Raw genomic sequence first — 16,673 nt, 5'->3', positions numbered from 1 at the left:
GAAGTTTAACAAACTCCCAGTGGGATAAACACAAAGAAAATCACACTCAGGTACTTCATAGTCAACTTCTGAAAGCTACAGATAAAGAGAAAACCCTGGAAGCAGGGGGAAAATTGATACATTACATAGATGTTGACAGTGATGCAATCAATGATGGGCTTTATATCACAAACAGTGGATGCCAGAAGACAACAGAATGGCATGTCCAAAGTACAAAAGGAAAAACAATTCAGCTAAGACCTAATCTATATCCAGTGAAACTACTCTTCCAAAATGAAGTTGAAATACACTTTTTTAAAAATGAGTTAGCAGCAGATCTTTACTAAAATAAATGCTAAAGGAAGTCTGGAGGATTGAAGAGAAATGAGACCAAATAGCAACTTGAATATATAGGAAGAAAAGTAAACTGTACATATACATATAGTTATATATACATCTATCTCTGTGTATGCATATACACATATACATGTATACATGCGTATATATGTATGTATGTATATATATAAATTTTCTTTTAATTCTTTAAAAACATGTTGAGTATAAATAGAAGTGAAAGAGAGTGTTCACACTGCATGATCCCATTTATATGACATTCTAGAAGAAACAAAACTAATCTTTAGTGACAGAAAACAGATCATTAGTTGTCTAGGGCTGGGGATGAAAGGCAGAAATTGACTGCAAAGGGTCTTAAGGGAAGTTTTTGGTGTGATGGGAATTTTCTATATCTTCATTGTGATGCTGAGCACACAGATGCATATACTTATCAAAATTCTTCATACTGTACTCTCAGCTTGGGTACATTTTACTGTAAATTATACCTTATTAAATTTGATTAAGAAATACATAAAGCAAAAACTACTGATTTGACAAAACATAAAGGATTTCTGTTCAATGAAGAATATAAGAAAAGTTATATATACTACCAAATGTAAAATAGACAGCTAGTGGGAAGCAGCCGCATAGCACAGGGAGATCAGCTCGGTGCTTTGTGACCACCTAGAGGGGTGGGATAGGGAGGGTGGGAGGGACACGCAAGAGAGAGGAGATGTGGAGATATATGTATACATATAGCTGATGCACTTTGTTATACAGCAGAAACTAACACAAAAGTGTAAAGCAATTATACTCCAATAAAGATGTAAATATTTTTTTATTAAAGAAAAAATATATTAGAGACTAGGAGAGATGCTTGTAAACTATTAATTGAGAATATACAAGGAACTGCTAAAAATTAACCAGAGAAAGACAAGAAACCCAAATGAAGGAATGAACTAAGGCTGTATATATGAAAAAGAGGCTCATCTTCACTACTAAGGTAATACAAATTTCAAAATACCAGTTTTCAAAGTGACAAAAATCAGGAAGTTGGATAGTAGAAATGTTAGAAAGTATAAGGGTGAAATTAAGCTGCCAGGTTTTGCTGTTAGGCCTGTAAATTGTTTCAGGAAAGCAATCAGGAAGTACTTAGTAAAATTACATGTACATGTGACCTACAAAATCCTCTTCTGGTAATACTGTCAATCATAGGAGATAAGATGAATAAAATGTGATATATGCATGAGATGAAAATCAAGGTAACAATCAAAAATAAATTTAGATGCACAGTAGAATTAATAAATCACAAGAAAAAATAGTGTTGAGTAGAAAACCTATTAAACAGAATAAGATGATTAATAATAATTTATGTAAACTAAAACCACACGAACACATACATGTAGAATAAGCCTATTTAATTTTAAAGGTTACATTCAACTCAAAGACTAATATGTGTATGAGTGGAGAGGAATGCCAGTGGAGATGAGGAATCAAGTAAAGGCAGTGATTATGAAAAAATAAAAGGAGAGAGGCCTTGCACAGATTGATATCAGAGAAGTAAAATTAATTTTCTGAATAAAGGAAAAAATGTATTTGTTACATTGATGCTTCTCAACACTTATGTAATGTTGTGTCCATATCCTTATATCTGAGCTATTACTCCTTTCTCAAGTGATAGCCTAAACTATGAAGACAACAGTAGTATTCTAAGCATGTGCTTTGGACTACTGTCTTTCTACATATCAAAGTGGATATAGCATTCTTTGGGGAATATCAAAGGATCATTTCATCACTTATTCCTCTCTAAAGAGAATATATTTATTTATCATGGTATGTGACATACTGCCAAGACTCATCTCATTTTACATTGAAAAATATGCCAAGAATTATGATTTAGTTTAGATGAACATTATGAAGTAACAGTATCCCTCATTTCACAACAATTATTTGGTGACTGGGAGTAAGTGTATCTTATGTTGTCTAAGAATAATCTACAAGTCCACTGGAGACCTATTTTCTACCTCAGCTTGTACCCACTTTTACTCTATTACAAAAATATTTGATATCTTTATTTCCATGTGCAATTTTTTCCAGGTAAAATTCTATTAATAATAGTTTTATTAAAGTATGTCATCATGAAGTTCTTTCTCTAGTGGAAGAGATAAGACATACAAGAATAACTGTAAGAAAAGCAATGTGTCATAAATGATACCCCTTCCTTTAAGGAATGAAGAAATTATTAAAGAAGAGGATCAGAGAAGTTTGTGGAAGAAATATCATTTAAGTTGGACCTTGATGTAATGGAGAATTCACATATTCTGAGACGGAGGAGCAAGATATTCCAAGTAAAGAGAACAAAGGGAGGTAAGAAAATAAAGAGTACGTAATGGAACTGCAAGTATTTCAGTTCACACAATACACTGTACCATATGGGGAGCCATATGAAATAAGACAGCAAAATTAAGTCAAAAGGCAGATCACAGATAAAGAATTTGAACTTTATTACATACAATTTGGGTAAAAGGTCCTGGTATATCAGAAACAAGTTAGGGATATCAATCAGTTCCATGGGAAGAGCTTGTAGAAAAAATGAAATATTGGTTACAAAGTTATGACAATTGTCCTACCAAGAGATAAAGAGAGCTTGAATTAGGGAAGATGCTATGCAAATAGAGACGAGAGGAACAATGTATATAGAAATTTTTTTCTAGGAAATGGAAAGCCATTGGGTAAGGGAGATAAGAAGTAAGTTAAAATGACTTTTTTTCCTATTCTAAGTGACTGGTAGTACACTTAGTTCATTGCTAGGAAGAAAAAAAGGTCGAAGACCAGGTGTGAAATAATAGTAAATATAAATATTTGTATATATATATATCCATATATATATATTTGCCCCTGGTTCCTGCTACTATTTAGTCTTTTACCCCAGTTTCTAACACAGAGCTCCCAAAATACTTATAATTTCCTGAGTGATGGAAACACCTTTTGTTCTAATGAGGTGACTCCTGATGGGCACCTGGATGGGGGCTGGTCATGAGAAAGCAAGTCATGATTAGAAGCTAGGAACTTTCAACCCCACCCCACCCCCATTCGCTAGAGAAGGCAGAGGGGTTGGTAATTGAGTTAATAATTGATCATGCCCACATGATAAAGCCTCCATATAAATCCCAAAAGTACAGGGTTCACAGAGCTTCTAGGTTGGTGAATACATACACATGCCAGGAGGATGGCACACCCAACTCCACAGAGACAGAATCTCTTGCACGTGGGACTCTTCTAGGCTCAACTTATGTATCTCTTCATCTGGCTGTTCATTTGTATTCTTTAAAATATCCTTTATAATAAATTGGGAAGAGTAACTAAACTGTTTTCTTGGGTTCTATCAGCCACTCCAGTACATTATCGAACATGAGGAGGGTATCATGGGAACCTCTAATTTGTAGTCAAGTTGCGGGTAGCCTGGGGACCTACGACATGCACTTGACTTCTGAAGTGAGGGGAAGTCTTGTGGAACTGAGCCCTTAATCTGTGGAATTTTTACTAACTTTGGTTAGTGTCAGAATTTAACTGAATTGCATCAACATCTGACATGTTGGAGAACTGGTTACTGTGGGGAAAAAAACACACACACACATCTGATGGCCAGAGCAGTACTAGAGTTGTGAGGAAATACGGGACTTTTTCCTTTCTGGGCATTGGGTTTAGCAGAAGATAAGAAAATGTACTCTGGACTTAATGAGTTTTAAGTGCCTAAGGCAACTTTAACAGGAAATGTTCAAAGGGTGATTGTATTAGTTAAGGTAATGGAAGCTGCTGTAACAGAAGAACCTTGACATTTAATGGCTTAACACAATAAATATTTATTTCTTGTTCACCTAGTCTAGTAAGGGTGTAGGAGAGGGTAGGGAGTCTGTTTCACAGATATTCAGCAACTTTGGCTTAACAGTTTCTACGTCTTTAACAAAGGGCTTCCACTGTTTCTCTGGGTAATGGAAGGCATATTGTTAAATTAAAGTAGAATTCATCAGAAATGATGCGCCATGCTGTTTATTGCTACATTGTTTATAATATCAAAGTTAGCAACCAAATGTTCTTCTAGTTTACTGTAATGAAAATGGATTGTTTTCAGAATCAGAACAAATGAAATAATTGTTTTGAGATACACAAATACATCTCTCTCTCTCTCACACACACACACACACACACACACAAACACACACACACTCATACATACACACACATGTAAATTCTCACGAGGGCAGACCACTGGAGAAAGGCAATGGAAGAATGGTCCGTTAGCTGCATTTGAGACAGTAAGCATGCCTAGTCCTCTTATTGATTTAGAAGAAGTGAAAGAAATGGCTTTTACTAGGAAAAAAAAAAAAAAACTCACTGAATAGGATATAGCTTCTTAAGGAAACCTCAACTACTAACCCAGCCTTTAAGTGCATTAAGTAGTGTAAGTCCGTTTATGTCTTAGGCCATGAGACATATACATGAAATACCTAGAATAGGCAAATTTGTAACAATGCAAAGTAGATTAGAGATTACCAGGGTCTGGGCAGAATGAGGAGTTATTGCTTAACAGGTACTGAGTTTCTCTTTGGAGCAATGAAAAAATTTTGGAAATAGACAGTGGTGATGGTTGTACAATATTGTGAATGTAATTAAAGCCACAAAATTGTACACTTAAAAATGGAAATTTTTATGTTATATATATATATGTCACCACAATTTAAAAAAATGTTTTAAAATGAGTGTATAGAAGTTGGCTTATAACTACTGACTGCTATTTTAAAGTTAATTAATTTATACTTACCTAATTGATGAACTCGCTTCTTTTCTACCTGATTCTAAAGCATCCTAGAATGGTTCTGACAGTTTGTATTTTAAGCACTTCATTTCTTTTTTTTAACTCAGAAAATGATTTTATTATTTTTTTACATTTTAAACCTCATATTTATAACAGCATATTCTTTAAAAAATCAAGTGGTTTTTAACAGGTTTATGAGATAAAACACAAGCCTCCTGCTGTTCCTGCCCTGTTCCTGATTCTTACTCCCGCGAGGACACTATTTTAATAATTTTGGTGTTGCTTCTTTTATATCTTCCATATTTTTATTTTAGCCCTTATTTCTGAGAGTTCAATTAAATTTTAATTTTATTTCCTCAAATTTTAGAACAAGCTTAACTAACAACAACAATAAATATGTTCTACTTGATAATAAAATAGAACAATTCTGTGTGCTATTGCTCTGAACACTCACACCCATATACCCACAAACAAACTCATGTTAATTTCACAAATATATTAATTTTACTAGGTTGTTACAGAAATTAGACTATATATATTATATAGCAATGAGATTTTATATGTGTATGCATGTGTATGTACACATTTAACTCAATGCCCAGCACAGAATAAGTACTTCATACTGCGTAGTGGTATGACATAAACTATAGATAGAGCTCTGTTTAGACCTACATTAATTTCAAAAAGTAGTGTGCAGAATCAGTTGTGCTTTAAATAGTTTATTTTAGATTATATCAATCTCCTAAGTCCTCTCTTACAAAATTCTTTAGATTAATGGCTATTATGATGAAAGTGTCAATCTCTTCATTATAAATTCAACTATTGAAAAATACTTTTAAGAGTTAAGATTTGAAACAGTTTTTTTTTTCAATAAAACCATTAACTTGAAACTTTATCTAGAATTCTCTATATTCCATTAGTAACATAAGGTGGCAAATCACACAAAACTAATATTAGAGAGTCCCATTACAAACGAAGCCTATGCATTCTTCATCTTTATCCCTCCATCGTACTATAGAATGAGAAATATGTTTCAGGGTAAAGTTTCCAAATGCAAAAAAAAGATTCAGTTCTGATTACATTAAGGGAGAGAAGATAGGATAGCATTTTACTGATGATAAAGAAAGTTGTCAATAACAACTGAGTCACAAAGGACATTCAGCTCAAATTTTATCAAAGATCCAATGAAATTAGAACACTGTTCTCTAGGCATTCTGTTTAACCAAGTTTTTCCATATTTCAATTTAGTTATAGAAAATATCTGCACTACATTTTCCGAACATTCTATTTCCTGATAGAGCATCTTTTCAGTAATGCCCACTATTGGTCATTTGGCTGCCATTCTTTATTGACACTTGAAGGCAGCTGTGAGTTTAGTAGCCAACTTTAGTTAATTAGAAAAAGATTTGAGGGACTTCCCTTGTGGCACAGTGAGTAAGACTCTGCACTCCCAATGCAGGGGGCCCAGGTTCAATCCCTGGTCAGGGAACTAGATCCCACAGGCATGCCGCAACTAAGAGTTCACATGCCACAACTAAGGAGCCCACCTGCCACAACTAAAGAGCCCACGTGCTGCAACTAAGGAGCTGGCGAGCCACAACTAAGGAGCCCGCCAGCCACAACTAAGACCCAGTGCAACCAAATATATAAATAAATATATATTTTTTTAAAAAAAGGAAGAAAAAGATTTGAAATTTTTCAAACTGTTCCTGGCTTCCAATGCATACCGTATTAATCTGTTCAGGCCACTGTAACAAAAAACCATAGACTTAGTTGCTTAAACAACAGAATTTCTCACAGTTCTGGAGGCTGTAAAGTCCAAGATCAAAGTGCTGGCAAATTTGGTTCCTGGTGAGAGCTTTCTTCCTGGCTTGCAGTGTGTCCTAGCTCGCTGTGTCCTCACATAGAGCTCTAGTCTCTTCCTCTTCTTATAATAATTATACTGATAATCCTTATACCTCTAATACTAATCCCACTATGGGGGCTCCACTCTCATGACGTCATCTACACTTAATAAGCTCCCAAAGGCCCCACCTTTAACACTATCACACTAGAAGTTAAGTTTTCAACAAATGAATTTTGGGGGAACACAAATATTCAGTCCGCAACATATACTTTGCAATTATATTTAATTTGAAGTCAACACAGAACCTTAAACATATTTCTAAGTATCTTCTCATTATAAAAACTGTCTCTCTTCATAATTTTATTGAATATTTTAGAATGTTCTCATATACTGGTATGCATCAGACTCACCTGTGGGAGCCTGCACACCATAAAAATGAGATCCAACCCGAACATACAAATATAGGCACAAATTAATGAAAACATTAACTTGGGTTTTCTATATATGAAAACTCCTGGCATAAAAATATCTCTTCCTATATAAATAATCTAAAGAGGATACTGGGAAGCTAAAAAAATACCTCTTTAAATCAAACTCCTTTGCAAATTCGTAAGTAATTCCTGATTATTATATATCCTTGATCCCTTTTGGAAATCTAATGCAATCTTCAAGTCATATTCATCAAATATTAATGGCTTACTATAATCACACACTTGTTTATAAAAATCAGGAATATATAATCTTGGGAATAGGTTTCATCAACAGGATGAGACAGTGCTCTCAGAAAAGTAATGATGATTAAATATCCACAAAGAGTTTTTTATAACATTCTGTTTTATGTGTTCCTATGCAGCCTCATGCTGTTTGCTGCCACGTTTCAGAAATACCAAAGAGCAAGGTAAGGTTTGGAGAAGGACAATAATAATAATAAACCATAGAACGGATTTATAAGTGAAAAAGATACCAAAGGTCAGAACTCCTCATTCCGAAAGACTGAGGTTGAAATAACTGAAATTACTGTAAACAAAGAAGACATGGATAAAGTGAACATGGGTATTTACTGAATTCTGGATGCATAGAATGTAAATCTAGAAAACAGTATACTCTTTGAAAGCACATTACTGCTTCACAGATGAGGCAAAGCAAGCAAAATAGCTTCTAGGAAAATTTAGGTGAATTTGCATATTCTAGATCAGCATCAAATGATGAAGGACAGTTAAAAGTTATTTAGGTCAAATCCCTATTCTATGACATTTGACATCATGCAAAATAATCATGCTTCCTCAGAGGTAGCACTTTAAAAGTAAAAAAAAAAAACATCATGAATGAACTACCTGTATGTCTTACATTAGAAATAATTTAGATAATTTGTAATATTATAAGTGATTCAATATAGTTCAGATATAAAAATACATAAAATGCAAACATATCTCATATATATGACATATATATATCTCAGAAAACCACTCTTGATCAAATTTCATTAGAACAGGTAATTAGCATCCCTCATTAGATGAAAAGTGCAGATGGAATATGGTCACAGAAGCCAAAATACCTGTTACCTATGTTAGTTGTTCCCTGTTTTTTTCAGGAAGATTGGACTTATGCCCTAGAAGAGTATCTATAATTTTCTATCAGAACCTGGTGGTCATGCATTAATGGACCAAGCATAACTTGGTCCATTAATCCTGAGTAGAGTAAAAGTATGGAGTATTCTGTGATCACACAACATGTCTTGATGCCTTATTGGTATTCATAGCTTCTCTCAAGTGTGTGGTAGACTGGAGATGGTCAGTCCTTATTATTCAAACCTGGATCACTGGCAGCTTTCCTCTCATTCATCTTCTGGGAAAACCCTGTGTCACAGTTAGAATAAATGTTAATGTGCTCAGTTCTGTAGCTTATCCCAAGACCTGAGAATTCTGAATGGCATTTGGCCCAATCCCAGAAATTTTATCCCACATTGATTTTGCCTTTCCTGAGCTTTTTTTCATTTCAAAATCTGTACCAAAAATAATCACCTTAAGATCAAGCACTGAAATCAATGCCAATGTCCCTGGACTCTCTTTTTGAATCAGCTTCTTTGAGTGTTTAGTGTCTTTTCAAAACATTGACTGATTAAAATTTTTATGCTTTATTTTGAGACCATTTTCTCATTTTAACTCCTTTGAGTTGCTGGGATTTTATAAATAGTGTCCTTATTATGATCTGCTTCTGGCCTTCCTCACAGACTTCAGCGAGAGTCCTGGAGTCCTGGAGCCTATTTTTGTGCTCTCCTGAGGAGGCTTGTTCCCTAGCTCTCCCTCATTGTGAGTTTGTTCCAGGCTGTTGGCTGCCTAATGCTTTGATGTCTCTCTCCATTAACTAACTCTTGCCTTTCAACAACTGAGCTTCGGTTTCTTGTTTACTGCCATCCTTCTCACAGCTCTTGGCTTACTACTCTGTGTGTCAGTAGAATCCTTGGCAACTTCCTGTGTCATTTCTTGCCCCTCCTTCTCCACAAATTGCTTTTCACCAGTTTGGCTTTCCAAAGACAGCCTGTCAGCAATTCAAAGTGTGGATTTTATCTCTGGTCTCCTAGACAGTGCTCATTTTAATTATTAGTAAGAGGCAGAAGGCTGACACATAAAGGTAAGTAACCACCTACGCTGTCACTAAAAAGGCACAAGGATTAAGTCCTGTTCAGGGTGCCTGAAATCCCAGATGAGAGATTCATCTCTCTGATTTTAAAAATTTTGATTTTATTTTTAGGAGAGCTTGATCAAATTGTAAATACTCTCTTCTGTTTACCTTCAGGCTTTTCTACATATACTGCTGTGGCATTTGCCGTATTATATATTCTATCTCATATTGTCATAATTAATCATTATTAATACACAATATCATAATTAATTTTGTTTCTATGCACCCATGAGACTGTAAGCCATTTACATAGGCATGGTGTTCCAGTCATTATATCTTAGTGTCTAGGGTAGTACATACATGGTGACAGTAGGTCTAAATACATGGTTGTTGAGTTAACAGATATAAAACATAGGTGGAGAGGTGGAAAACTTATACCACTAACTTCTAATGCATTCATTTTAAATGTAAGAAGTATCAGTTTGGGGAGTAAGTCAGTTGATGCAACAGAAAACTCAAATAACAATGGCTTAAACACAAAACGGTAAATTTTGCTCATATAATGAGAATTCCAAGCGAAGGAAATTACCGTTATTGATTTGAAAGTTCAGGTATGTCATGGCTAAAATCTCAGTAATATTCCTAACCTTTCAAGGCAGCAAGGTGGCTGCTCCAGTTCCAGTCATCATGTGTACCTTCCAGGAGCAAGGAAGAAAGAGAAAGGGCCAGAAGGAAGACAAGATACCATCAACAGCAAGAACACAGAGACTTCCCAGAAATTCCATCAGATTCCTGTTTATATTTCATTGGACAGAATTATGGCACATTGTCTCCCATAGCAAAAAGGAGAAAGAGATAATGGGGGGCTTGTGGGTTTTTTTTTTCTCTTGACACCACAAGTAAAAAGAAGAAGAGAATGAATATTAAGCCACAAAAAAATCACTGTCACAGAGGGGTACTGAGGCGTATATGAGTGCTGGGAAAAAGTCAATTTAAGTGACAATGTAAAAGATTCAATGTAAATGAAAGAGAGCATATAACGTCAACCGATGGCTGCTTCACCATCTTGCCCAGTAATGGCTGACAGAAGTCAGACATTTTGATCTATAAGCTTGAAAGCCTGACTGAGGCATGAGATCTTCGTGGGAATCCTAACACAGTATCTTTCTATTCTTCATTAAGCCTCTTCATGGGCTTCATAAATAAAGTTGTCCTGAGCATTTTCTAAATATCTGGCTCTGTGGTACATTGAATAATATACCATAATACTTGCCTTCAAGCTGCCCACCTTAATCTAAACTTTGTAACAAGAGAAGTGAGCATAGGATCTTGCAATTCCCCTGAAGAAGCACTTAGGCTGAGTATGTGCTTGTGGGGTTAGAATTTTGTCAGGGAAGGATTGTCTTAGAAGGAGAAAGTGGAGCCCGCCAAATGAAGTGCAGAAGGGTGTTACTGGCATAAAGGCATATGCATTAGTGCATAAAGGCACAGGAAGGCAAAGGAAGTGAAAAGAATTCTGGGATTTGTAATTTTTCAGTGGTGCAAAGCACAGAATTCAGAGGGTAAAGACAATGGTAGGGAGACAAATTAGAAGAGAGTAAGCAAGAACCAAAGGCTCTTTCTGAACAATGAGACAATGAATAATTTTAAGCTGTCATGAGTTCTATGTTTTAGGAAAATTATTCTGGTGTTACTAGGGACAGTTTACTGGAGACATGTAACACTGAAGAGAGAGAATTCAGTTAAAGGAGTATTCCAATTGTTCAAATGAAAAATACGAGGGCTTAACCCAAAACAATATCAGAGGATTTGAAAAAAAGGCCGGATTCCACAAACATTAAACAAGTCCAAGAACAAACTCACCAAATGCTGTGTGTGCGCATGTGTGTGGTAGGCAGTCAGGGGAATAAGTGTAGAGGTGGGGCAGAAATGAGGGTAGAAAACTAAAACAACTCCCATTTCTTCACTCATTCACGGATTCAATAATGATGATTGAGTTGATTTTCCTAGTGGCAGTGGTGTTTGGCGTAATGTGCAACCCCAGTAAGACATAATAATATACACAGCTGCTCACATTAATGCCTATACATCTGACCCAAGCACAACATAAGGCAACTTCAACAAGAAAACAGTCAATCAGCCATTGAGAAACCCAACAATGTGCTCTTGAATCATGGTTGAACAGCCTACTTCCTAGAGCAAATCTCAAGGACCAAAGGAATATTATAAAACACTAGATTTTATTAAGCAAAGGACAAGCCTGTTCACACCATGTTTCCATGGTGAGTTACTTAGCAGCCTTCAAAACAACTTATTAGCGAAACCAGAAACTTATTATATTAGCCTCTGTAGCAATTAATGAATAAAATCTGGTATCTAAAATATGAGGAAAAATTCTTAAACCATAAGGAAAATGATGCAGTCTTCACAAAGCCAATCCAAGTAATTAGATACTTAAATAAGAACAGCAAGGCAAAAAGGAATAGATTGTGGTCCCAGCTCCAGAGAAAACCAGCAGAAATGGTGAGGTGGAAGCATGCAACAGTTCCTAAAATTAGCATTCTATTATCCTGCCTTTATATTCTGCAGGAAGGTGCCTTAAGGTTCACCAACCCAATAGTCCTTGTCACTGCTATTAGCTCAACGAAAATAATAACAAAGGATCTCTTAGTGCACTGCCTGGTTTGAAAAAAATTGTATAGAAGAATAAATTCTCAAAATAATTCTGGTTTTCGGACAAGAAGAGCATCCATGTTAAAAGATCCAGCTCTTCTTTTTCAAAAGATTGGTTTCCTGTATTTTTGTGCATTGGGAGATAATCTGACCTTAAGGACAACAAAATCAATAAATTAGCAGAAATGAGTAAGTAGGATTAAAACATATACAAAGCATAGTGTTTATAAGCTCATTTTAAGTCAAAAGGACCTCGATTGGAATCTTGGCCTTTGCACTTAACAGGCTTCTTAGCTTCTCTAAGCCTCATCAATAATATAGAAATAAAAGCACCTACTTCACAGAATTGTTGTGGGAACTAAATGCTCATGAGGCATCCAGCCTTAAATCTGGCAGATAATAAATCTCAAATACATATTAACATAAAGGATGAATTAACAACATTCTGCAAAGTACTGATTTGTATTTCCCTTTTACAGGATAAGAGATTAAGGCTCTGAGAGGCTCACTGACTTATCCAAGGTCACAATGCTAATAAATTTGCAAACCAGATTCAAACACAGGTCTACTACGGTGGGTTCGTTGTTCTGATTTTTTTTTATTCTATATTTTAGAAAATTTCCTTTTAACAGGACAGGACATAATATAAATACTGTGCTAAGCTTATGGCTTCAGAATTCAGTTGAAAGAGGGACCATACAGAAGAAAATGAAAGTAAAAGCAGTCTATTCCAAACAGCTCAGTGTGATAGCCCTGTAAATGATCAAGTTTAGAGCATAGAACCTATGAGAAATGGTTAAAACGATCGCAACAATCTAAGTTTGGAGCAGACACAGTAGGGGATATAATTGCAGTTACCAAATTTACAGAAGTGTAGTTTAGAATATTATGCACATTCACTTTGCAAGCACGGTTTAATGATTCCCAAAGGACTAAATGTTAAATGCAAGGAAAAATGACAGTAATAAAATAGACACCCTGCTGCCAAGTTCGAATGAGAATTTACAGGAGCGGGGGTGATTTTAGGAGATGGATGAGAGGTCTATTGTGATTCAGGGATGAATTATTATGTTTACATTTGCAAGTTCCGTGGTTATAGCGGGGCTGCTGGGTCGTAAGAAAATCTTAAAACTTGGATTAATTTTTCCAAACAATGAATATTTCAAAATCACAATGCAATGTCTGAATTCTCATGTTTAATTATTAAAATGCCCATGAGTTTACCAAAAAGAAACTGTTCACAGAAATTTGCCATTTAACAAGGTTATCACCACCAAAGAATTTGATTATCCTATAAAATTTTATCTCAGTATACAATTTCACATTTACCAAAGGATATATTATTGGTCACTAACTTTAACTGAAGAAGTTTAGGGATTACTATTACCAAATTCTACTTTCAAGCTAACCACTGATTCCAGATATAAACATGGATAACGGCAAGGAAAAAATTAAATTCATATTTCTAGGTAGTTACATACCATACTGGTCAGGTCAGCAGAGTACAAAAAGAAGGTCTATTACCATCTAATAGCAAAATGAGGTTTTAAAAACAGTGTCTAATATAGATAAGCAACAAGGATATGCTGTACAGCACAGGGAATTACAGCCATTATCTTGTAATAACTTAAAATGGAGTATAATTTGCAAAGATATTGAATCACTATACTGTATACCTGAAACTAATATAATACTGTAAATCAATTATGCTTCAATAAAAAGAGAAAAAGAATTCAATAAAAATTTTTAAAAATTAAAAAAAATAGTGCCTAGATTTCTCATAAACATACAATCACACCAGGGGGCGCTCTTAACACTGAAATGATGGATAACATTTTAAAACATGTGGTGGTCTTAGCTGGCCAAAGTAAAGATTTTTCTAAGCATGTATAGTACTTGCAACAAGTGCTTATCTCTCCAAAATGTTTGCTGGCAATACACATATTTTATTTTTCATCCAACTGATTGCATTAAGACTATCAAGTTAGTCAATCAAGTAAAACTTTTTCGACGGATAGAAAATATCTTATTTTGGAAACATTTGTTTATTTAGACTGGTATATGTCTCTTATACTTTCTGTGGTGGGACTAATTCTGAATAATAAATAGAGTGCTTAAGAGCACATACAACTTTTTAAAACGGTTTTGTTGTCAATTTTATTTTTTACAAAATTTCTTACCAGAACTTTAACTTTCTTTCTTTCTTTCATAAAAAAGGAGGGATCCTCAACATTATCTAAAATTGACACTCATAGTGAAATTCTAATCTCAGCACCATGGGCCTTTTCCATATTTTGTCATTACCTGATAGGAACTCTGAAGCTCAGATGCTCTCCTCAGAAAGTTCAAGATTCAGATTCCTAAAAATATAATTAGAAAATTAGTGTGAGGTTTCAAGGAAACAGAAAAAGGCAAAAGGTAAGGATGGGCTATATTACCCTGAGAAAATCACCACAGACTACTTCACCAACAGTAAATATTTTTATACGAGTGACACCTGATTAAATAAACTTTAAGAAATAAAGTACAAAGGAAAGAATTGCAAAGTATTCGAAAGGAAGAGGACATAGTTACCTGTCTTTCTATAGTGATACAGAAGGAGTTTGTAAATTTTTCTCAACCCATGTACTTGAGATCACCCCCCTTCATCTGTCAGCTGCCTCCATGAGTTACTATCTACCTGTGCACAAGCTCAAATAGGGAGAGTTCTGATCAAGGTTCACCTTATGTGTATGGAGAATAGGGAGCTACCTCTTCCACCTGAGTTCAGGGAAACAAGCATGAACTTCTCTACTGTTTGTGCTGTAAATCAAATTTGCCATTATACTAATGTCTCAAATTCTAGTGACAGGAACAATTTTTTTCATTCTATAAAGTAAAAATACACCTGGAGAAAATGATACGTTTATTTATTACTTTAGACCAAAGTATATGTGGATGATAGGAAGCCCTACCTACCCAGAAACAGATATTAACACAGTTTTCCAAAACGTGGGTGAGGGACTTCCCTGGTGGCGCAGTGTTTAAGAACCCGCCTGCCAATGCAGGGGACACGGTTGTTCAAGCCCTGGTCCAGGAAGATCCCACATGCAGCGGAGCAACTAAGCCCATGCGCCACAACTACTGAGCCTGCGCTCTAGAGCCCACGAGCATAACTACTGAGCCTGTGTGCCATAACTACTGAAGCCCGTGCATCTAGAGCCCGTGCTCCGCAACAGAAGAAGCCACTGCAATGAGAAGCCGGCACACCACAACGAAGAGTAGCCCCGGCTCGGCACAACTAGAGAAAGCCTGTGCACAGCAATGAAGACCCAACGCAGCCAAAAAATTAATTAAAAACAAACAAAAAAATGTGGGCGAGAAGGAAAGAAAAAAAGAACATTGGATGAAAAAAGGACAAGCCCCAGAGGAGAAAACCCTGCAGAGAGAGTATGTTAGGAGGAGTTAGGTGACTACCATTATCGGCATTACTCCTTAATCTTTGTACGGAGAGGTTCATTAAGGCAAATGCAGCCTTGTTTGGTGAGAGGCAACATCTGAGATGAACCAATCTGGCATGTGGCAAAGCCACAAGAGTTTCCATCAATAGCGAAGTCAGAGAGCGGTGGTGTTGAAGTTCCATGTGGTCCATCCTGTTATAGAAGCAGGCCCGGAGCCAGCTGGTATAAAATGGAGACAGAGGTTACTTCTTCCCATTAGGACTCCAGTTGCCAGAGAGCCACCAAGTGCCCTATATTTTAGATCAGGTCCTAGTGTTACCTGAAGATAAGTACACTAACCAAGAAATGGCAAATTAAAAATAAAGATTTAATAAATTGGATGTTGGATATGAGAGAACAGGAAGAGTCAGGATGGCATAAAAGTTTCTGATCTGAGCAACTGAAATAACAGAGCTGCCATTTAGTGGGACTGGGAAACCATGGGAAAAACAGGTTACTTTTAGGGGAAATAATTATTTTGACTTTGGATGTATGAATTTTGAGATGTCTATCAGAAGAGGAACAATATAAAGAAAGCAGTGGCTATATCAGTGTGGAGTTTAGAGAAGGATATCAAGCGTTAAATATAAAACAGGGTTGTCCAATCACTGACAGTATTTAAAGACGTGAGATACAAGAGGAAGTGAGTACAGTCAGAGAAGACGGATGACAGAGACTAGCCCTGGGGTGGGCAGGCTCTTAGGTGCCTCGATCATCCCTGCCTCCTGGTGGTCATGCTCTTGTATGATTCCAATTCCCTCGAGTGTGGGCAGGACCTGTAACTTGCTTGTAACCAATAGAATACATGACAGCACGCAGGCGATTGACACTGTGTGATCACATTATTACAGTGCCAATTGTGCCGGAGCTTTTTCCCTCACTAGCTGACTTTTGTGAAGCAAGCAGCCATATTGGGGAACTTCAA

At 35.9% G+C, this 16,673-nt stretch overlaps 1 protein-coding gene across 1 annotated transcript in view; it reads right to left on the bottom strand.

Moving 5' to 3' along the window:
- The window catches only part of LOC112390686 (cytochrome c oxidase subunit 7B2, mitochondrial-like), an 80,407-nt gene extending 65,777 nt beyond the window's left edge, over window positions 1-14,630 (bottom strand). Inside the window, exon 1 of the mRNA XM_024731736.1 lies at window positions 14,574-14,630. The gene's annotated coding sequence lies outside the window, so the exon portion shown is untranslated. The remainder of the gene's footprint in view (window positions 1-14,573) is intronic.
- Between the last annotated feature and the right edge of the window lie 2,043 nt (window positions 14,631-16,673).

Source organism: Neophocaena asiaeorientalis, unplaced genomic scaffold (genome assembly GCF_003031525.2).
Source record: "Neophocaena asiaeorientalis asiaeorientalis breed wild unplaced genomic scaffold, Neophocaena_asiaeorientalis_V1.1 scaffold39, whole genome shotgun sequence".
Classification (NCBI taxonomy): Eukaryota; Metazoa; Chordata; class Mammalia; order Artiodactyla; family Phocoenidae; genus Neophocaena; species Neophocaena asiaeorientalis.
The sequence above is the reverse complement of the archived record's forward strand: the minus strand, read 5'-3'. Positions and strand labels throughout refer to the sequence as shown.